Source organism: Haemaphysalis longicornis, unplaced genomic scaffold, assembly GCF_048455015.1.
Source record: "Haemaphysalis longicornis isolate Haplotype H1 unplaced genomic scaffold, Haemaphysalis longicornis Haplotype H1 scaffold_1, whole genome shotgun sequence".
Lineage (NCBI taxonomy): Eukaryota > Metazoa > Arthropoda > Arachnida > Ixodida > Ixodidae > Haemaphysalis > Haemaphysalis longicornis.
In genome coordinates, this window is record NW_027526203.1 from 107,095,911 (window position 1) to 107,112,446 (window position 16,536).

Genomic DNA, 16,536 nt, shown 5'->3' on the forward strand with positions numbered 1-16,536 from the left:
GTGAAATTGCCGTACTCGCTCGCCAATGTGCCCCGACAGCAAATTAGTGTCGCATAATGGGTGCCGCGAGAGCAGTCTGTCTTGATTTTACCTAACCGGCCAAACCGCTTCCGCTCACTGACTAGCCAGAGTCACTGTTAATTATTGATAGTGACGCTAGCTAGTCAGTAAGCGGAAGCGGTTTGGCCGATTAGGTAAAATCAAGACACACTGCTCTCGCGGCGGCCGTCTCGGGGTAGGGGGAGGGGGCGGATTTCACAACGCCTACGAGGCGCCTGCCGGAAGTAGAAAGTTTCAACCCGAAATCACTGCTGACATAAAAGCTATCGAAGATGGACAAAAGAGCATCGAAACCGAAATTACCGCCATCCAGCTTGAACTAGACGAGATTGAACAAAAATCTGAGGCTTTTTCCTTATTCAAAGAGCAGCTATCACAAACGGAACAATCACTTGCAGGCCTAACCAACCACACCGATTATTTAACATCCCGTGTCGACGAACTTGACGATAGATCCCGTCGTAACAACCTAATATTTCATGGCATTGCAGACGCTAAAGAAACATGGGAAGAGACAGAAGCAAGACTAACATCTGTGTTATCTTCCGTCATGGATTCGTTTCATCCGACGCAATTGAACGTGCACAGCGTTTAGAGTCCTTTTCGCCGAACAAAGCTCGCCCCGTCATTTCGATGTTTACTAATTTCAAACAAAAACAAAAAGTACTTTCCTTACGCAGTCAACTCAATCTTAAGGACATCGCTGTAAATGAAGATTTCTCTGTTACCAGTCGTATTGCAAGAAGAAAACTGATCGAATTTGCTAACAGTGAGCCTGGATCCCCTTCTTTCCAACTCAGCTACAAAAGATTATTTATAGACAAGAAATGTTACATCTACAACGCTAGCATTGACACCGAACAACTAATTGAAACTCGAGACGAGCGCCCCAAACGTATTACCAATGCCGCCTCTCCTGCCTTATCGTAGGAAAACGAGGGGAGTCGCCATCTTGGTTCATCGCTTTCTTCACCTAAAATTTCCATTTTTTTTTTGCAATGTAAGAAGTGTACTTACCAACATGAGTCGTGTACCAACATGAGTCGTTGTCATCGGCGATTGACACATGCTCCGCCCACATTATTGCACTAACAGAAACATGGCTTTCCACGCATGTGCGCGACACGGAATTTTTTTGTAATGCCTCTCACTTTTCCATTTATCGTTGCGACCGTACTGAACGTCGAGGCGGAGGCGTTCTTTTAGCCATATCAAAAGATATTCCATCCAAGTGCGTACATATTAACAGTCATTTAGAAATAATTTGGGCCTGTATGATGCTTCACCATCAAAATATAGTCGTCGGTGTTTGCTATCGACCTCCTCCTTCCTCAATTAGGTTTATGAATGAGCTACATGACGCAATCAACGCAATTTCTACACGCTATCCTTCCTCGTTCCTTTTTCTTCTGGGTGAATTTAACTTTCCTAACATTTGTTGGAGTACGCAACCGCCTCACTTATCTCCATTTTCGACTGAAGCAAGCAATTTTTTAGATTTGTGCTCTGTATTTTCTTTAAGCCAATTGATAACACAACCGACTAGAACACTAAAAAGCACAGACTTTACACCTTATCTTAACGAACCGACCTGATTTTGCTTCATCTATCATTTATTCCCCTGGATTGAGTGATCATTTGTTGTTTACGTTTCACATTTACGGAATCCCTCCAAGAAAAGCAAAAGAGAAAAAATATATTCGTGACTACAAGAACGCTAACTTCGAAGCTATTAACAACGAACTGTCAGCCTTTACCAACTCAACCTTGCTGCACTTTGATGACCGGTCTGTTCAATGTAATTAGGATTTATTTTATAGTAAAATTCACCAACTAATTGATAAATACATTCCGAATTGTGTAGTTACATCTTATCCCCACGCACCATGGTACAACTCGTATATCAAGCGCCTGTCTAGCCGTAAGAAGCGCTTTTAAGTCCCCCACTAGATCCCGCTGGGATACTTATCGCGTCACTTCTGAAGCTTACGTCCATGCAATGAAAAATGCTAAAAAAAATCTTTCTTATCTACAGTACTGCCGTCTATGCTCAAGACTAACATTAAGAAATTTTAGCGCGTCATTAATCCACCCGCTCATGATGATATTGGCCTCGAGGACGACTTTAACAATCCAGTTTTTAATATGTGTGCGTCTATCTTAAACGACACTTTCGTAAAAAAACTTTTCCTACACTACTGTCGATAAGCTTAAGGCCGTCCAACATTTCGAATATATTGCCCTGTCTCAAGTGATTGTCGATGTTCTTGGCATTTCCAAATTAATTGACGGTTTACAGAATCATTCATCCCCTAGTTTTGACCTAATTACTGCAAAGTTTCTGAAAAATACAAGTGCTTATTGTTCTATACTACTAACAAAAATTTTCCAACAATCACTAAATAAATTTACGTTACCCGCCGCGTGGAAAATCGGGAAGGTGGTTCCCCTGTACAAAACTGGAAATAAATCTGATCCCGCTATTACCGCCCAATTTCACTCACCAGCACATGTTTTGAAATGGTCGAACATGTTATTTTTTCTAGTCTGGTTAATTTTCTTGAATCTAACTCATTTTTCACATCGGCACAGCACGGCTTCCGAAAATCATACTCTTGTGAAACTCAACTGGTAACATTTACACACAGTCTTCACCGTATTCTTGATCGTCCGTCTAATGCAGATTGTATTTTTTTTTTGGACTTTAGCAAGGCTTTTGACAAGGTCTCTCATAAACTCCTGCTTCATAAACTACGTCCACTAAATATCGATGATAATCTTCTAAAATGGACTGAATGTTTTCTTACTAATCGTTCGCAATTCGTTGCAGGAAACGGCTACAACTCACCTCTACGAGACGTACACTCCGGTGTACTTCGGGTCAGTGCTGGGGCCGCTCTTATTCTTAATTTACATTAGCGATCTCTCCTCCCTGATAACTTCTAAAATCCATCTTTTTGCGGATGATTGTGTGATTTTCCGAGAAATTAACACCGACAACGATTGCGCAATTCTTCAGTCTGATCTTACTAGTATCGCTAACTGGTGTCATGAATGGCGAATGGAGCTCAACACTAACAAATGCAAAGTCCTGCGTGTATCCCGTACAAACACCACTACGTCAATTGATTTTCTTAATAATTTCGCTTTAGAATTTGTTGTCTCCTATAAGTACCTTGGCGTTCACATCACATCAAACTTGTCCTGGGCCCTTCACATCGAATACGTTATTAACAATGCTAACCGTATGCTGGGATATAAAAGGCGAAACTTTTTTAACGCCGCGTCCAAACTTAAACTGTTGCTTTTTACAACACTAGTACGTTCAAAATTAGAGTACGCCACGCCGATATGGGATACCACTCACCAAATGCTAACGACTGCACTTGAACTTGTACAGAACAATGCAATTCGCTTCATTCTCTCCAATTATAACCGAGGTGCAAGCATAACGGCAATGAGAAATACTCTTGGCCTACCTACGTTGTCTTCTCGTCGAAAGCTTTTTCGTCTAACCCTGTTCCATAAATTGTATCGCCACCCGGAACTCTGTAAATTAATTCCACCACCTCAGTACACTTCCCATCGCATTGATCACTCTCACAAAGTTGGGCTTGAATCGTGCAACACAAAAACCTTCTGTCATTCATTTCTCCCCCGTACATCTCGCGAATGGAACCACCTTCCCCGTGACATTGTTAATATAATGATAACCTGAATTTTCGCGAGAATTTAGCTAATATTGTATATTCTGGAAAAATGTAATGTTTTTGTTGTTATGATACTCACTGCACTGTATTATTATTTCTTTCTTTGTAACCCACTCCCCCTCTGTAATGCCTTTGTCCCTGAGGGGTACAATAAATAAATAAATAAATAAATAAATAAATAAATAAATAAATAAATAAATAAATAAATAAATAAATAAATAAATAAATAAATAAATAAAATAAACTGCTGATAGTGGATTGTCTCGTACTGAACTAACAAATTTTATTCTTCACCAGGATCTGTAAATTGTGCTTAAGCTGCTTGTTCCCTGTTTTTGTTATTCACTAGGACTTATTATTGCACCCTGCTACCGATTGTTTCCTGGTTTTGTGTTTATATAGCCACTGTATTCCCTACCCTGCCTACTTTGTGCTTTATAATTTGTATCGTGCTTTCGATTTTTCCGCTCCCCTCTGTGATGATGGCAATAACTTTATTTTGCCTAAAACTGAATGAAAGGAGGAAGGAGAAGTGGGAGCCTTCCTGAATTCCTCCCCCTCAGATGGCGGCCTGCAGCCCTTGGCGCGAGCGGCATCTTCGGCCAGTTGGACGACCTTGAGCTGTATTTCGGGGTCGGAGCTAAGCAAATAGGTTCCCAACGCTCCGCACTGGTAATTCGTAAGCATGCTCGTATAGTTCGTGGCTGAGCATCACAAGCCCAAATCATGTGAGTAAGCGTGGCTCACTGGGTGCGCCACTTGCATTGGTCATTATAAAGGTCGGGATAAATGTGGCTCAATACTGCAGGATTGGGGATTGCATTAGCCTGCAGCTGACGCCAGGCTACATATTGACGTCTGCTGAGCGTGGGATGCGCTGCGGGATATTTCTGGCGCTCCATACGATAGTGTTGAGTGAGGTCCCGGTAGGTCACCAGCCTGTCCCTAGCCACCTGGTCCGAGCCAGCACCGTTGCCAGGGGAATCCCGGGAGCTGAAACCTCGGGTCGCCTCATGTGCTAGTTCGTTGCCTGGGAGAAATGCACGTGCTGGTGTCCAGATTATTTGCGCGTTGCGCATACGAGCGGCTTAGACGGAGTGTAATATGCGTAGGACGGTATTATAGATCCTGCCAATTTCGTAATTCGGGAAAGCTGTTTTAGAGTCGCTCACTATGATATTAGCCGTTGTGGAGGCGACGGCAAGCGCAATAGCGGCCTCTTCTCTTTCCTCAGCGTGGTTAGTGTAAACAGAGGCGGATGCCAGAGAGTTGTCTTTAGCACCCATTGCCACGATGACCATGGGGCGCGTAGGGTGGTAATCAGCGGCGTCAACATAGCATGCGTCAGGGTCATCTCTGAAACGGTGGTGCAGGGCAGACGCTCGGAAATGACGGCGGTCTTGGCGGTGTACCGGGTGCATGTTTTTGGGTATAGGGGAGACATAGATGGCCTTTTGAAAGTGGGGAGGTAGCCGAGTCTTGGTTCCATGTTGGCAGGGTATTCCATGTACGGGCAGGGTGTTCGATGTACGGGCAACTCCCACACTATGTTCCATGGGATCGCAAACCACCTCCCAATTTTGCTGGGTTAGCCGGGCTGCATGTGCTTCAATTTCTTTATTGAGTCGAGCCAGTCGTCTCCTGAAAGAGCGATTGTGTTTTTCTCGTTGTAGTCGGCTCTGTATGCTTGTCTGGGCTTCCCACATGTGCAACAGACGACTACCAAATTCAGTCAGCCCAGCCTTCTTTGGTATGATTTTGGTTGCCAGATTGACGTGTCCTGAAGCTCTGCCACCCATTCCTTGATATTGTTGATGTGGCCACTGGTAGGGCCGGGGACCGTCGAGCGCAAAAGTCGGAACTTATCGCAGTCTCTGATGTGGAGCTTTCTGCCCCGCTGGAGCCGTTGGTGGCCCGCCACTGAGAAGTCTCCACGATGTAATGGCCACTGATTAGGTTTTCGTAACTATTATTCCAGGTGGCTTCTGTGGCATTTTTTGTGGAGGTAAGATCTTGGGTAGTATCTTGCGTGACGCTATTGCCAAGACGAGTAGCATATGCGGGATCAGTGAGGAGCGTAAGACCCAATTGTTGTGCTTCTTGCCGTAACATGCGTCCTTTTTTGGTGTTCTTGACATAGCCCCAGGCTGTATGGGCAGAGTCAAAGTCACCAACAACAATCAGTGTGTTACGCTGTGCAATATCAAGCGTATGTCGAAATAGTTTCGCAAATGAATGTTGGTGGCTTGGGCTACTGTGCAAGTTAAGAATAAAGAGCTCTGTCCTCCCCGTTTTTTGTTGGATATGACTTCGGTGAGGACTCATTCAATATTCTCTTCAGCAAGGTTATGATGGATGACCGGTATGCTACGTTTTACAAGGGTGGCTACCCAATGATGAACTTTCTGGGATGCACAGTTACTAAATGCGGCATATCACGAAGATTTTGGAGGATTACCCGCCTCTTGCAGCGCAATGACATCTGTTTCGTTAGGTGCGGTGGCATTAAGATACTGTTGTAGCAGCCAGAATTTAGGTTTGTACCCTCTACAATTGAATTGCCAGATTTTGTGGTGACTTTCAGTTGTTCTCCGCTCCATTTTGGGTGCCGGGGCTATCCTGTGGTTTCTGATTGTCGATTGCTGATGGCCGTTGGTACGGCTTGGTTTTATGCAGGCCGCCGCCTGACGGGCTGCGCCCAACCACGTGGCTGTTTTCTAGTGCGAGGATCCTGTGTTGAGATTAGCATGTTGCTTCGTGAGCGTTTCGAAGTGTGGACAGCATGGCTTCGAGTTTGCACAAGCGGTTATCCCACTTGTCAGCCATGTCTCCCAGAGATTGGGCTGTCTGAGCGGTAGCAACAGGTGCTGCGGCTTTGCGCTTTGCGGGCGAGGCGGCCTCGGATGAGGATGTCATTGCTATTTCTATTGGCTGAGAAAGAGCAGGTGTGGTGACTGGTGTGGAAGTTGCTGTCGCGTCTATGAGGGAGGCGTGTGGTGTCCTGGTGCGAAGTCGAGCGTTTTCATGTTTGAGTTGTTTCTTTTCTTGAGCCAATATCTCTAGTATTTGTTTTAGTTGCGTCAGTTCAGCTTTGATCGTAGTGAGCGGGGTACTGTGCAGCTAGACGGGGGCTGCTTAGTCGGAGAGTGGGAGACCTGATTTGTCCAGCTTACCTTCGCATTTTTCTTGCTTCCGTTCGCCGAAGGGGACCTCGACGCCATTTCCTTTGCGCTCGTAGCGCGGGTCTTAGAGCGGGAACGTCGTCCGTTCGACGAGGCCATCCTTGCATGTTCCCGAACTAGTAGTCAGGGGAATTGGTCGTCCCTCACTAGCAGTCCGGCGTCCGGTGGTGCCGTAGCACTGCCCGTCTTGGAGAGTCGCGAGTCCTTTCACTGGTGTCCACGGACACGTGTTGACGGTTGCCCACTGGCACTGGCGTTGTACGAAGGGGGTCTTCTAGCGTTGGCGGCACTGTCGGTCCCCGGTTAAGTGGTCCTTGCAGCACAGGGCACATCTCGGTTAACAGGCATGATTTGGTGGCGGATTAGTTGTATGGCACGTTTACGGTACTCACTGGAGGGGCGCGGGCAGACGTCCACCTGGTGTCCGACCTTACTGCAGGCCATGCATACTTCGTGTTTCTTTTTGTGAATGAAGAAGCGATATTCAGAACCTCTGTAGTATACATAGAAGGGAATTCGTGATTCGTCGAAAGAGATGGGGACTGAGTTCGTCTTTCGCATGCGTCGAGCTTGAAGGACTGTAGGGTTCTTGGAGTAGACCAGGCTGTGGGTGGTGTCATCCGCTGTATCGTAGTAGGGAACGTTGGGAATCACCCTTTTGCTGGTGTTGTCCGGTGGGGCGGTGTGTGCTGTTGCAGTGTGGCAAAGCTCTCCAAATTGCAAACTGCGAATGCGGTTGTAGAGTTCTGCGCGAGCTATGGAAGGCGTACTGATCATGACGACGTTCTTCCGAGGGAGGGAACGAAGAATATCGTCCACCGCGTCGGTTGCTGTGATGCCTGCGGCCCTGAGCACAGTGTCTCGAAGGAGACCCTCACTAACTTTAGATACGTCGAGCCCGTTGCAGGGGCGAAGCACCACCATGATGTCTTCCTGCGACAAGCGTGGTTGTCTCGCGCTTGTTGACCGGTGCAACGCCATCGAGGAATCTCGGGCAAGTTGTTCTCTGGCGCATGCGCCTCTTGTTCGGTGCATACTGCGTGGCTAGGCCCAACCGCGTCAAAGTGCGGCCTCTCCGCTGCCGGTTACTGCGTAGCCAGCCGGCACCGTTGTAATCCTCCTGTAAAATGTCTTCACCTTCCACGATAACTGCATCCATCCGTGACCAGTGGGTGGGCGAGGTTACGTGGTGGATCAGATGTTCCTGGACAAGAAGACGCTTCGGTGAGGGCTGAGGACCCGGGTGCAGCCATTCGCTTACGCTCTCTGGCTGCGCAGAGTCGCCGAGAGTCTGTTAGGCTTAACCTCCGCTTGCCGTTTCAGAAGGACTAACGCCACCCGGGAGTGGTGCAGCCCAGCTTTGAAGGGAGTTCGGCCTTATCTCCCCCGGGAGTTAGGCCAGGGCCCGAGCGGTCGCCAACGAACTTTGGCGGTCGCTAAACCAGTTCATGGATGATGCAGAAGCTCCTGCCACCGGTTCCCGGTTCGGACACACTGCCAGAACCACAGCCCGTCACGGCCGAAGCCAGTGATCGAACGACGAACCGCTTACCTTTTTTTTTCACAGCAGCCTTAGATTGGCTTCAAAATGTGAAATAAACGTGTTCAACAACAACAACGCCACCCGGGAGACCCCGAGCGGTCGTGATGGTCGGCAGTAGTCTTCGCCGGTGGTAAGCGATATGCTGAATCCGATGGCGACGGCTGCAACCAATTGTTGAATAAATTTACGGCACTGTAAAGTTGTAGAGACAGGGCGCACAGCACTCCCCTCTGTATTGCAGCTGCGCCTGAGGGTGAAATCAATGAAATGAAAAATTAGTGCCCTTCCACTCTGTGAAGAATGATGACCTGTGAAGCTGGATGCAGTACACAAAATGCACAAAACAAAACACGTTTGTGTGTAATTTGCGATGGAGCTATTAGCACTTAGCCCAATGAAATTTCGAAGGACTCGAGATTCCTTCTAGTGGACATACATGGAGCTGTTTGTTTCCTACCCGCGTCGTAGGCATCTCAGTGTCTGAGTAACACACCAACCCAATCCGCTCGACCACTGAGGACACCGGAATGTTCCCATTGGGGCATGAAACCTATATCTGCGCGTGCACGCCCCCCTCCCCCTTCCCTCCACTCCCAACTCGTGCCTGCTAATCCGGCAACCAGTTATGAGCGCGTGCTTAGAGGTGAAAGGCACCGCCAAAATTGTCGCTCTGAAAGCCCTTCAAACTGAACAAGAGATATTGGCTCACGCCGACGTTGCTGTTCATCCGGGAGAGATTCCCAGCTGCTCGGCGAGCTGAAACTTGCGGTGGAAAGTGTGGTGGCAGCGGCTTTCTGTTGCTTCCGCACCCATTCGAGATTCTGTTCCACCAGGCGTTCCTTCGATTCCCGCTGTTCTTCCTCCTAGCGAACAACACGCGTCTGTGAATAGGGAGTTAAAACCTGGAAGGTCTCGAGCTTTATTCTAGTGGACAAACATAAGGCTGTCCGTTTCCGTCCCGCGTCGTTGGCATCTCACTGTCTGCGTAACAAACCAATTAACCCAAACCGAAACCGCTCTACATGTCGCATTGAGCCGCGAGAGTTCCACGTTTAAATTTCCCACCAGCACAACGCGCATGTCATCGGGAACGGCATGAAGACTAGCTTTCCATCCACGCCCCCCTGCTTCCTCCCTTAACGAGTGCACGCATAAACAGGTAACCTGTGATTGGTGCGCGCTTAGACGTGAAATACACGATCGGGAATGTCGCGCGGAAAGCCTTTCAGGCTGAAAAGGAATTTTGGGCTCAAGTCCGCGTTCAAAGCGGGCAATTTGCTTTGGTGAAGCCTGATAAGGGCGTTACCACCGTTATCAGCCGATTGCGCAGCTTGTGAAAGAGGCATCGGTGGTGGCGAGGGGAATAACAGTTGTGAAAGCGGTGTCGGCGGTTGCGAGGAGGAGCACCGCAGTGGTGCCGAGTAAATCGACTTCACCGGAATGAAAACTGAGGGGGGGTGGGGGGGGTTAGACATATACTGCTTCGCAGTAATGAACAAATCTCTACGTGTAGGATTGTCTCCTCGCTCAAACATTCAGGTTGTAAACACCAACACCCCAGACCCGCTGCTACTGGTTCCAGGCCGTACATGACGCAATCAAGGCTGCAAGCGCACTCCCTGACGTCACGGAGATTCAGATACACATAGACTACCCCAGTTCTGTGAAGCACCCGAAACAAGTGAAAAAAATACCTCTGATCTACCAGCATAATCACAATCTTCACAAGACAGCACAGCAAAATGATACGTGTGCATTGAGTACAGGCGCACGGTCAGAATGTCCTGAACCAAATAGTGGACCATATTCCCCACTCTCCCTCCCCACTTGAAGCCTCCCCTAGCCGCCTTCCTTGTGATCCCCGCCCCCGTCTTTTAGCCAGCCGATCTCTTCTCAGAAGGGACACACGTGTCCCGATTCACCCGGGTGTCTGCTCCCTCTCGCCTAATCTTGTCCGGGTGGAGGAAGTTTCTCACTGAAAGCTTCGGGCTGGTGTTGCCCGCACACCTTCTGGCCTTGGGGACCTTCACCAGATGACCCACGAACTTGCCGTAAGTGGTCGACTCGACTGAAACTGATGCCAAACATCTAAACATCTTTTGTGGATGTAAACAGGAACAAGGACAGATCGGGACGACGCACTCAGAGGGGCTGGTCTCCGGTGGGATAAACCGGAGGAACTTGTGGGTGCAAAAGGACAGATACCTACATCGCATAGGGGGGCATGTCCCAAGTACATATTATCCGGCATCAACCATCAGTTTAAGTCAGACATGTACATAACGCGTTACAAATAACGAGTTACTTCTACCTCGTTACTATTTTGGTAACGAATATCGTATAAAGTTATTATTTTTAAAAAGGAACGGATGACGTATTTAGTTCCTTTTAAGGCCAAGTAACGAGTATCGGAATCTCGTTACTTCTCATGAGTAACGTGCACAATACCGCTTAATTAAACGGCCGTGATTTTATTCTAACCTGTACATGCGTCTACAGGCACATTGGGCTTATGCTTGCCTAGAAAGAAGCAGCGCCGTTTTCTACATTTTGGTTGTTATGGGCGTCATTTCTATTGTGAATGATGTTATGCTCATCACGACCTCTTGTCGTAGCATTCAATTTACACAAGTGTCGGTGCAATGCCCGATATACCAAAAGCCGAGATTATCACGACTCGAGCACGGGTCTCCGGACTAGGGCACAGTCCAGGGGAAGTCGAGGGGGCGATTTACCAGAACAAGACTGCCGTTTTCTATTCGCGGTGAAATATATTTCCTCTCACTTGCGCCTCCGGGTTGAAGGCTGGTAAATCTTGATTGGTGGCTTGTTGAGTACGTGGGCAGTCTGGTGTCTGGTAGTACCAGTTGACCACCATGTTTTTTTTTCATGCAAGGAGTTTCAATAACTCTTGAGCAGTCAGTCGGCTAATCCTGGCGGCAACTATCATCCCACGGTTTGAGCCATCGTGGATCGCAGATAGCTCACGACGCTCCGAGACTAGAAGCATGGGGAAGGACGAACTCTCAAAGTTTCAGGGAAGCAAGGATGGAACCACGCGCCCAAATAAACCTCATCTAGCGGACGACTTTTTTAGCTATCCACTGTCAACGTCCGTCGATGACCCCGGGGGTCATCGACGGACGTTGGCAGTGGAATCGACGGACGTTGACAGCGAATATGCTTTTTTATGTACTCTGAAAGGCATCCTGCACTAATACAGTCACGAAACCTACAGCGCAGAAAAAATTTTAAAAAATGCTACTCGTAGTGCAAAAACCCCAAGGGGCCTCAGCAAAGGCAGGTACAGGGAGAGCACTTTCGCTCGTCCTTGTATTATATTTAAACCTACGCGGTAAATGTTTTTAAGTGCGAATGCACTTGTTAAGCGAGCCTGAATCGTCCGCCGCCGTAGTCCGCATAGCAACAGCCGCGGGTGCGCGCACTCCTCGTCTTCCTTAGCAACGGGGGGAGATGGGCGCGCGCTGCCTGGCCGCTGACATGGCACATACCCACGTGGGGGATTGGCCAGGAATCGGGCGTGAGAAGGGCTAATGCACCCGCTTAAAGGAGTACTGACACGAAATTTCAAAGCTGAGATCCGCTCTAGCAATCAAGTACAACGACAACACAAATAGGTGTCTGTGAATAAATGCATCTTTCTTTCTTTGTAGTTGTGTGTGTGTGTGTGATCTGTCTTTCGCGAACATTACCGAACCGCGCAAATTCAACTCGTGCATTCGCACTTTCACATTCTTCCCCTCGGGGAAATGCGGGGAATTTTTTATCGAATACGGGTTTGTAACCGGTAATTGGCTATTGGGCGCTTCCCTTTATGTTCCAGCAAGTTATCCCTGCTTAGACATACTTTCCTACAGGAGGGTAAATCAAGCCCTCAAAGCGTGCTAAACATGAGTGCCGCCATGATGCGGGACCGCCGTTAGGTGGCCGAATGGAGCAGCTGACACTCACTATGGCTGCGTAGTTTTTTTTATGAACTAGTGGCCGTTTTATTTGCCAATGACACTTGTTCTTTACTCGTTCGCGTTGTAAACGTGTTTCCGCACATTTTGGGACCAACCTTTGGACACTGCGGCCATCGGACTTGGACATATCGCCTTATTTTGGTGACCCCCGCCCCCGGAGCCACCTCGCTAAGTCTGGGCGAGGAAGCGCCGACACCGAGTCGCTCCCCGGCATGGAGAAACAGCTGAGTGCTGAGGCTGCTGGAGCAGCTGGCGCCGTGGCTGCCATAGCCTCTTCTCCTCAGCCTCTTCCTGAACCCCATGGAAGAACACTAGTGCATCATCAAGTGCGCACTCTGCGGCCTCGCACATCCCACTGGTGATGCGGTCTCCCAGCAGCGGTACCGCACCCCCTTCGTCCTTCGACAACGACAGCAATGGCAAGCCCGCAGCCCAAACCGCAAGCGCAAGGACGAGGACCCCCACCGCAACCGTGATCGGACTGGCTATTTTCCAAGGCTCCTAAGTGATTCCTCTGCATCTGACAGCAAGCATACCACCCCATCGACTGTGCAAAGGCGTCGATCCCGGTCGAAGTCCAAGCACCGTGGTTCTCAGCTACCCCTTTCGGCTACGAGTACATCCAGTGACCAGTGACGGTTCTGCTCCATTAAAACAAGTACCTTCATCATAGCTGAGGCAACATGCTTGATGAAGACCTTCCTGATATTATGCATTTGAAGGCCCCTGCGAGCTGCTTCATCTGCCTTATCGTTCCCTGGAGCACCACAACGGCCTGGAAGCCACTGAAATGTCACTTGGTGCCCAGTGTCTTTGGCTAGGTGGTGCAAGTATGTATTTAACTGAGAGGAGTGTTCGTGAATGCTGAAACAGTCGTCGCGCTGTAGGCTTTAGAGGGCTGCCGTGTAATCTGCGAAGATGGTCCCTTACCCCGGCCGTTGGCGGAAAATGTACCGGATGGCTTCCTTGATGGCGTGAAGCTCGGCTGACATAGATGACGTTGCCCGCTCGAGGCGATGAGAGAACGACTGGCCAGTGGACGAAATAAAGATCCCTGGGGAACTGCGAGCAAGCGTACATGAGCCGTCTCTAAAAATTTGTTTTGTGCCTGTGTATAGCCGACTAACATGGCACAGAACTAACTGTAACAAGCCGCTTTGAGGCATATTCTTTTTAGAGTCACTTCCGGAGATGTTGCATCTAATATGCAATGGCGAAAGGGTCCAGGGCGGGAAATAAGACGGCATTGAATTTTATGGCTGGGAGGGAATGGAAAGGTGCAATGTATTCAATGTTCGACCAACCTTGAGTTGCTATTTTCTACCATGCGCGTTAATATATGGATTTTGACGTGCATACGATGTCGCAGATGTATAGGCACGGTTTCGTGGAGCCTAATCCGGTCCAAGGTCAGACAGCCAGGTTCAGCGACAGTACCCAAGCACGAAGATCCTCTGGGAAGTCCAAGGAAGATATGAAGCCAATTGTTTCTTGCCAAATCTAGCCGTTTTCTGGCAGTTTTTGGAGTACAGGGAGACTGTAGTGCCGCACGCCGTCGACGTGGGCTTCACAGAACACTATCATGGAGTGACAGTCAGTGCCCCACCGACTGCCGGCAAGATACCCGAAGATCTTTGACATTGCAGATATGCGCGTGCAGAGCTTTTTACCTCCGGAGCCAACGAAAGATTACGGTCGATTAAGATTCCGAGGAATCTTAGAGTACCTACATAATGCAAGGTAGGGTCTCCGAGGACTAATGGATACTGCTCCATGTTGTTGCGAGTAAAGGCATAGAAACACTTTTCTCAGGGGATAGGTGCAGTCATACGGGTGACAGGTACGCAGATATTTTCGAGACACCTTTCTGCCGTCTTTTTTGTGGGGTGCGACGTGATCGCGTCGCACTCCCCGCGCGGGGCACCTTGAGTAATCTTGGTGACGGTATTAGTGACACCGCGCACCCCAAGCCCCCATACTCACGCTGTAACCGACCGTGGTAAGGAGTTTTAAGGTGAAGGGTAGAAACTTCAAACGGTGGCCGTCAGGGTGCAGGTCAAGCTCCGGTGGATGGGCTCCCTGTCTGTTTACCAGGCCGGGAGCTCCAGGACCTCTCTCAGTATCCGGGTAACCCGAGCGAAGAAAGTGCGAAGAAAGCGAAGAAAGTCCCCTGCTTCTATACTATGATATATGGTATTTTCTAACCCCCTCCCCCAAACGTGATCGGTCCCTGAAAAGGGGCCGCACCGAAGTTTCTTTTCCTCCTTTGCAATCAATCTCGCTTCCAAAGCCCGATAATTTCTCGCGCTTTCTGATCATAAAATCTCTTGATAAGACAAAGCCAATCACTTCCCAGTCCGTGTTTCTAATCTCCAAGTATCTTGAAAGCCTTGTCGGTAAGTCGTACAAGGCTAAGAAACTGAAAACGGGAGAACTCCTGACTGTAGACAACAAACAGCAGTCCGCTGGTCGATGTTGACATCAAGATCACGCTCCATCGCAGCCTTAATAGCTGCCAGGGCATGATCTCTGATCGGGATCTTATAAGTGAAACTGAAGCCGATCTGCTTGAGGGCCTCCGTGATTAGGGCGTGACGGCAGTGAGGCGAATAACCATACGCCAAAACGACCAGATAATACGAACCAAACACATAATCTTGACGTTTGACCGCTCAACACTTCCTGAGTAGTTCAACGCAGGCTCCACGAGATGCCTGGTCCAACCCTACGTGCCGAACCCACGCCGCTGCTTCAAGTGTCAGCGGTTTGGGCACGCCGCAACCTCTTGTCGTGGTAAATCGACGTCCGCAAAATGTGCAGCACGAGATCATGCAACTGACAATTGCGAATCCGACAAATTCACCTGTGCAAACTTCCAGGGACCGCACGCTGCTATTCCAGGAGCTGTGAAAAGTTTAAACAAGAGAAACGAATCATTGCCTTGAAAGTCAACGAGAACATCCCCTTCCCAGAGGCGCGAAAGAGGCTCGCCTCTTTCCCCCTGGGGAGGTACGCCGACGCAGCTCGCCGGGGGGCGGAGCGGCGTCTGGTTTCGGCGGGGACCCAGTACCGAGAGTCGGACTTGGTCCCGCTCCCCCCCCCCCCCCCCCCGGGTTGCTTCGGGCAGCCCAACCCGCCTCCGCACCGCTCGCTGAGGGCAGCGACTGTGGTGGCAACAGCCACTGTCGGGACCGATGCCCCTCCTTCCCCTGCTTCCCCACCCTCCCAGCTTCCACTGGAGCATGCGGAGGAGATGGACACCGGGGGTCCCGCATCGGCTCCCACCTCTGCCGCACCGCCCGTGCCACCTGTGGTGCTCCCGACAAGTATGGCGGTAGCGGCTCAGAAAACGAAAGGCACCCGAGTGGGTGCCAAGTTCAAGGGGGCTGGTCCATCAGGCACCCCTATGACATCAGAGAATGAGATGGACGTGGGACCGTTCCTGTTTGCGTCGCAGAGGAAGGAACGGGTCCTTGCATCCAAACCTGTAGAGAGGCCGAAAAAGCCCCCTCCGAGAGTCCAAGCCCCGAAAGACGATACATAAACAACACACTCCCGTAGCTCCGAACACTTCATAATGGGAAGAGAAAACATAATCCAATGGAACTGCAGAGGCCTTAAAAATCTTGATGATGTATACGAAATACTGCATGCTAATCAGCCGAGTGTAATGTGTGTTCAGGAAACACATTTGTATTCCAAGCACACAAATTTCTTGAATAGTTACATGGTATTCAAAAAGGACAGGGGTGGCTGCACACACTCTTCGGGCGGTGTGGCAATAATCGCCTGAAAATCCTTAGCATGCCAGCCTCTCACTTTTAACACTTTCTTTGAGGCTGTAGCGATCCGCACAATAATATTGTAATGTGGCGGCAGCACAGACGACACGAACCATGGTGAAGAATGATGAGCGATCTATTTGCAGCTTATTTACATGGCGGCCAAGCCAGAGCCCGCGCAGGCAGCGCACACCCACAGATCTTCGTCGTCGTAACCTGGGATGACAGAGCGACGCTGCGTTGCCCTCTTCATCGTCTTCTCGTGACATAGCC